We start from the raw sequence: 7,219 nt of genomic DNA on the forward strand, positions 1-7,219 counted from the left end.
TTAATGGTACTCAATGTTTTATATATATATATATTTAAAGACAGGGTGATGAGAATATGGATTTGGGGGGTTGCGTTGTGAAATATTTAATAAAGAGATCAAAGTAGACCTCATTGGGAAATTAATTTGAGCAAAGATTGAATGAGGAAATAAATTAGCTAGATCTCTTTAAAAGGCGACTCTAGATTCCATGCAGTTGGTTTATATGGTGAAATTACACCAGGGAAGAAGAACAAGATGAAGAGTGAAACATAAAAGCAGGGAAATCTGATCCAAAGGTACAGTGCCAAGATGGGTAATGTTGTGATCAACCATTAACTGTGTCCAATTCCATATGAAGAACCATGTAGATGTCCCCTCAGAATTGTTCACTCAGGATATGGAAGAAGGGACTATTTATCCACTGGCTTCCACCAGGAACCCAGTTCAAGGGTTGATCCAAAGAGTGTTAATTTCTTCATACTTCTAGGTTTACATATGCTTCAGAATAGCTGAGCAGTCTCTCTCAGGTGTCTCATTCAATGGAGCAGAGAAACCCAGGGGCAGGATGTAGCCAAGTAAGGTGCTACTAGGCTATATCTGCACTCAGTGGTTGCCACAGCAATGGCTAAAACAAATATGTGTATGAGAGATGGTAAGACAGGCAAAAAAAAAAGATGTAGAATATAAGGAGTTACTCCTAGGGGAAAGTCACTCAAAGAATAGGGACTAGGCAGAGCAAATGTCCTAAGACATAAATATGCCTGGTATTCAAAGCTCAGCTAGGAGCCAATGTAACTAGAATGAAGTGAATAAATGAGCAATTTATAGAGATTGTAAAAGTGGGGCCAGATCACATAGGGTCTTGTAGGCCTTTGTAGAACGTTGCAAATGTTCCCCATTTCTCTCACATTCAAAGAGACTGTTTTCAACAGAAGTGACATGTTTGACATATTTTTTGAAAGTTTGCTCTGGCTTCTATAATGAGATCAGCACACAGGAATAAGGGTAGATGCAGAGAGAAGAGTCAGGTGCTATTGCAGTAATCCAGGAAAGTCTAAGAACCAAAGTGACAGCATATGTGATGAGAACTATTCAGATGTGGGATATATTTTGTTAAAGTGCCATTGTATTTTTTTTGAGAGATTAGATTTAGGTGTGAGAAAAGGGAGTCAAAGGTGACACCAAGATTTTTGGCTTAAACAACTAAAAGGAAGGAACTGTTATGAACACAGATGAAGGTGTGGAAGGGATGATCAAGGTTTCAGTATTTGGCCTGTTGAGTTTGAGATGTCAATCAGTAATCCAAGTGAACATGTCAATACATTTGGATATACGAGTTTGAAGTTTGAAGGAGATTTTGGCTGCTGATATAAACTTTAGATCATTATCATTTAGATAATATTAATAGTTGTGAAACTAAGATCACCAAGAGAGTGAGTGTTCATAAAGGGAAGAGAACCAAGAACTGAATCCCAATATTAAGAGCTGGAGTAAAGGAGGACTTGGGGTGAATGGAGGAAGAGTCAGCAAAAGAGACTGAGAATGGACAACCCATCAGAAAATTTAAGATTATGTGCTATCTTGATAGGCTGTTGGATGTAGTATATTAAGGAGAAGGGAATTATTACCATGCTAAATGCTACTGACAAGTCAAATAATTCCCAAACAGAGAATCAGCCTTATGTTTAGAAATGAGATAAATTGGATACCTTGGTAAGAAAAATTTGCTAGAATAGAAGGTGGCAAAACCTGATTTGACTGAGTTAGGTAAGAAAAATCAGAAGAACTGAAGTCATGAGTTAACATGACTCACTGTTTTGAGGAGGTATGCTGCAAAGACCAGCGGTAAAAGAGGCACTGGCATCAGAGGAAAGTAGAATAAAGTTGTTGGTTGTGCACGCATGCATGCATAGGTGTGTGTGAAAATGGTGTGTTTTTAAACTGAAGAGAATTATCCAGTGGCAAGGGAAAACAAATATAGAAGGCAAACACTGCTTCTGAAACGTCCTCGAACATTGTCTTCTTTCTAGGTGTTCTACTTGTTTACTATGGATTTAGCTCTAAGATCCTAAAATTTCACATATAGATTTGCATATTTTACCTTCCGTCTAAGCTTCAAAGTAGTATATCCAACTGTCTACTTAATATCCCCACATAGCAGTCTTGCAGATATCGCAGCCTACCATGCTTGAGGCAGAAAACTTGACTTCTGCCCTCCATGTGCATTTCATATCTCAGTACATAATATCCCCTCCAACCAGTTTCTCAACCTAGAATCAAGTCAACCTTGGTTCTACCCTTTACTTCCTACACCGTATTCATTCTATCACAAGGTCCAGTTGGGTCAATCTCCACAGTAAATCTCAATATTGCCTACTCCATTTCAATCAAGACACCACCTCTCACTTACCCAGTAGTGGAACAAAATACCCTTAACAAGTATACAGAGGTGTTCTCTGTTTTTGTTCTCCAATATCTATATCTATATCTATATTTCCACAAAAACTCACCATATTGTGAAGTGAAGTGAAAGGACTGTGCTTTATTCACTGCAATATTCCCAACCCTTGCCATACACAGTAGGTGTTAGACATTTCACCAGATGAAATATGAACAACCATACTACTGGAAAATGTCTTCTCACTTTTTCCTGATGAATCTTCTCATCTGATCCAGAGTGAATCTGTTTGGTTATCTTCTAATTTAAAATACATCCAGGGTGGAAGTTCCAAGACCCCACCACCACCAACACCCTTGGTTGCCTGCATCAGAATAAACTTCTCATTTGAAAGTATTTTCCCCAGGTCTTACTAATATTTGTCCATATTTTCCAGGAACAAGAACTTGGCTATATAAGAAACAACCTCAGTGACAACAGGAAATTTTTTTGTTTTTCCTCAGTGCAAAGAAGAGTAAATACCACATAACAGACCCTCTATAAATGACTGTTAATGATCCCACATACCTGCTGCAACTTTACCCTCTATAAATATGCATTTTTCACAAATCCAAACATGTTTCATGTTATCTCTGAGTCTCTATATCCCACCGACTTGATCTTGACCTTCTGAACATAACTGACCACCCTGTGACCTATCCATCCTTTTTCACCAAAGAAAAAGTTCTGTTCTATCCAATTTCTTCCCCCAAACACAGGGTGTCCAACAGTGCATGAACATCATTTCTGTTGAAGCTTATCAAAAATACACCCCTCCCAGAATCAGAACCTCAGAATAGGAGAGAAAATGGAGACAGGCTTCTTCTTCTAATATCCAGGTCCCAGGAATCTACTTGTGGTTAATGTTTTGTCCAGCCTATACTCTGTTTCAAGAGCCAGAATGTCCAAAACAGATTACAGAGTTTGTCTTCTATTTCATTGTTTTCCCCCAAAGTGCTTAAATGTGCCACCCTATGCAGAAAATAATCAGTTAATAATTTCATCTATTTTGTAGTCTAACCTATGTCTTAAGAGGATACCAGAATGATGAATTTTAAGAGACAGGAAGATAGTCTCTTACCTAACGTCCTTCAAGTATGTGACTTGTGGAAGAAAAACCTATAAGAAATATAACTCTTACCTCTCTCTCTGCATCTTCCTAGTGCAGGCCTCATTTCCTCTCTCCTAACTTATGCAGAAGCTTCTTAATTGGGACAGGGATTCTGGTGGAGTATTGAGGAGGAATGATAGGAGGTGAGAAGTGACAGGATCCAAGCTAATGTAATCAGCTAAAACTTCCTGGAGGTGAACCACAGTGTTTGGCATAGAAAGGAGGCAGCCATCCTCTGTAGCAGAGGGAGTGTCTGGAGTTTGTAGACAAAGCATTTAGGTTAACCTGTCAAGACTTATGTCCACTCAGTTGAAGAGCCAAATTAGAGGCAATAAAGGAATAGGGATTGGGCAGGAAGCTGATGCCTAAGACCAGCACTGGGTGTGGGAGGTAACTGAGTATGCCCCCATCCTTTCCCACTTACCACACCTATGTCACCTCCTTCCTGTTTCCCTTAGTTCTAGCTCCGCCCACAGCCCTTAGTCTGAAGTAGCATTCTTGGCCCTGTCCATTACCTCCATGCAAATTCAGTTCAGCCTTCCTCTTCCAGTGAGAAAAGTATGGGAAGGAGGGAGTTAGGAAGGGAACAGCTGGCTTTATCCTCACAAACCTCTGATTTTCTCCCAAAAGGATACAGAAACAGAAACTGCTGCACTTGAATAGTGTCCTTAGGGGCTCATGGAAGTCTCTGGCCTCTTCTCTATGGGTTGGCACAAGGAGACTCCACTGACCCAGGGCTCCCACCCCTAGGGTTTCTTGCAGCCCATGTCCTCTTCCCCTTTATGGTGTTAAGTCATGTCTCCAAGGGGTCATGCTTAAATCTCCAGAGACTGTCAGCACCTCAGGTAAAGCCTGCTTGTACCTTGGTCTTTGATGTGTTTAACGTTACCTCTACACTCTCCTCGCAGAGTCTCCTGGAACAGAGAGCCACGTTGGAATATATAAGCTACAACCAACTCCTGTCTGTGATTGGGAAGGGCAGAACCAAGCTTAACCAAGTCAACATATCTGGTAGGTTTTGCTTTCATACAAGTTACGTATTGGTCTGAGCTAGGCATTCATTTCCAGCTTGTAACTTTGGAATGGCACTTCCTCAATTGTGCTCTATTTCTTATATCTAAAATGGAGATAATATTCCCAAGTTTTCCTAATTAGAGGGAGAAGGGAGGATCTAAGTATATAATTGAGAAGCCATTATTAATATAATTGCATATTATCAATAATTACCAATCATCGATCAATAATAAAGGGTAACATCCTACCTACAGCTGACCTCAACGTCTGATACTTTTTAAAGGCCTGAGAAGGAAACTGGTTTATACCAGGGTCTGACATGGACTTTGTCTGGCATAATTTCCCATAATGCTTTTATTTGAAAGATGTTCTTTCCATTATTTTGTTTTACATTATTGTGGTAAAAACACTTAAAATTTGTTAAGAGGATAGAGCTCATGTCAAGTGTACAATAAATTATTGTTGACTATAGGTACAATTTTGTATAGCAGTTTACCTGAACTGAAATTTTATGCCTGTTGATTAATAATTCCCTATTTCCCGCTCCCCCAATTCCTGGTAACCACTATTCCAGTCCTTGATTTTATGGATTTAACTATTTTAGATACTTCATATTAGTGGAACCCTGCAGTATTTGTCTTTCTGAGTCTGGTTTATTTCATGTAATATAATATACTCAAGGTCTATCCATGTTTTGCATATTGCAGAATTTCTTATAAGGCTGAATAGTATTACATTGAATATATACACCATATATTTTTTATCCATTCATCTGTCGATGAACTTGTCAATCTGACTGGTGTGAAGTGATATCTCATTTGGTTTTGATTTGCATTTCTCTGATAATTAGTGACAATGAGCATTTTTTTCAAATACCTTTTGGCCATTTGAATGTCTTCTTTGTGGAAATGTCTATTCAAGAGCTGAGCCCATTTTAAAATGGGATTATTAGTTTTTATATTATTGAGCTGTATCAATTCCTTATCTTTTGGTGATTAACCCCCTATCAAATACATGTCTTGCATGTATTTTTCTCACATTCCATAGGTTGCCTCTTCACTCTGTGGATTGTTACCTTTGCTGTGCAGAAGCTTTTTTGGTTTGATATAGTTCCATTTGTATTTTTGCTTTTGTTTCCTGTACTTTCGGTGTCATGAAATTTCCCCTATGTTATCTTCTAGGAGTTTTACAGTTTCAGGTCTTATGTTTTAGTTTTTAATCCATTTTCAGTTAATTTTTATACATAGTATAAAATAAAAACACAATATTCTTCTTTTACATATGGATATACAGTTTTCCCTACACCATTTGTTGAAGACACTATCCTTTCCTTATTGGCCATATATAGGTGGATTTATTTCTGTGTTCTCTATTTTGTTCAATTTGCCTTGGTATCTGTATTTATGCCAATACCATACCATTTTGATTATTATAGCTTTGAAGTCAGGAAGTGTGTCTCATCCTTTGTTTTTCTTTCTCAGGATCAGTTCAACTATTCATGGTTTTCTATAATTCCATGCAAATTAAAGAAATCATTTTCTTATTCTGTAAAATAAGTCTGAGATTTTTATAGGGGTTTATTGAATCTGAAAGGTCGCTTTGTGTAGTATGGACATTTTAATGATATTAAGCCTTCTAATCCATGAACATAAAATTGACACAAATAAGTGGAAAGACATCCCAATTTCTTCATCACTGTCCTATAGTTTTCAAAGTACAGGTTTTTCACCTCCTTGGTTAAATTTATTCATGTGTTTTATTCTTTTTAATGCAATTGTCAATGGGATTGTTTTCTTAATTTCTCTCTTTTTTAAATTGAAGTATAGTTATTCTATATTTTTTCAGATTCTTTCCCCATTATAGTTTATTACAAGATATTGAATATAGTTCCCTGTGCTATACAGTAGGTCATTGTTTATTTTATATATAGTAGTTTGTATCTGCTACTCCTAAACTCCTAATTTATCACTTCCCTGCCTCTTGCCCCTTTGGTACCCATAAGTTTGTTTTCTATGTCTCTGAGTCTGTTTCTGTTTTGTAAATAAGTTCATTTGTATCATTTTTTTAAGATTCCACATGAATGATATCATATGATATTTGTCTTTGTCTGACTGACTTCACTTAGCATGATAATCTCTAGGTTTATCCATGTTGCTGCAAATGGCATTATTTCATTCTCTTTTGTGGCTAAGTAATACTGCATTGTTTATATATATACCACATCTTCTTTATTTATTCATCTGCCAGTGGACACCCATGTTGCTTCCATGTCTTGGCTATTGTAAATAGTGCTGCAGTTAACAGTGGGGTGCATGTATCTTTTCGAATTATGGTTTTCTCCAGATATACACCCAGGAGTGGGATTACTGGATTATGTGGTAATTCTATATTTAGTTTTTAAAGGAACATTCATACTGTTCTCCATAGTGGCTGCACCAATTTACATTCCAGCCAACAGTATAGGAGGGTTCCCTTTTCTCCACACCCTCTCCAGCATTTATTATTTGTAAACTCTTTGATGATAGCCATTCTGACTGGTGTGAGTTGATACCTCATTGTAGTTTTGATTTGCATTTCTCTAATAATTAGTGTAGTTGAGCATCTTTTCATATGCCTACTGGCCATGTGTATGTCTTTGGAGAAATGTCCATTTACGTCTCCTGCCCATTTTTTGA

This window comes from Mesoplodon densirostris, chromosome 7 (genome assembly GCF_025265405.1).
Source record: "Mesoplodon densirostris isolate mMesDen1 chromosome 7, mMesDen1 primary haplotype, whole genome shotgun sequence".
Lineage (NCBI taxonomy): Eukaryota > Metazoa > Chordata > Mammalia > Artiodactyla > Ziphiidae > Mesoplodon > Mesoplodon densirostris.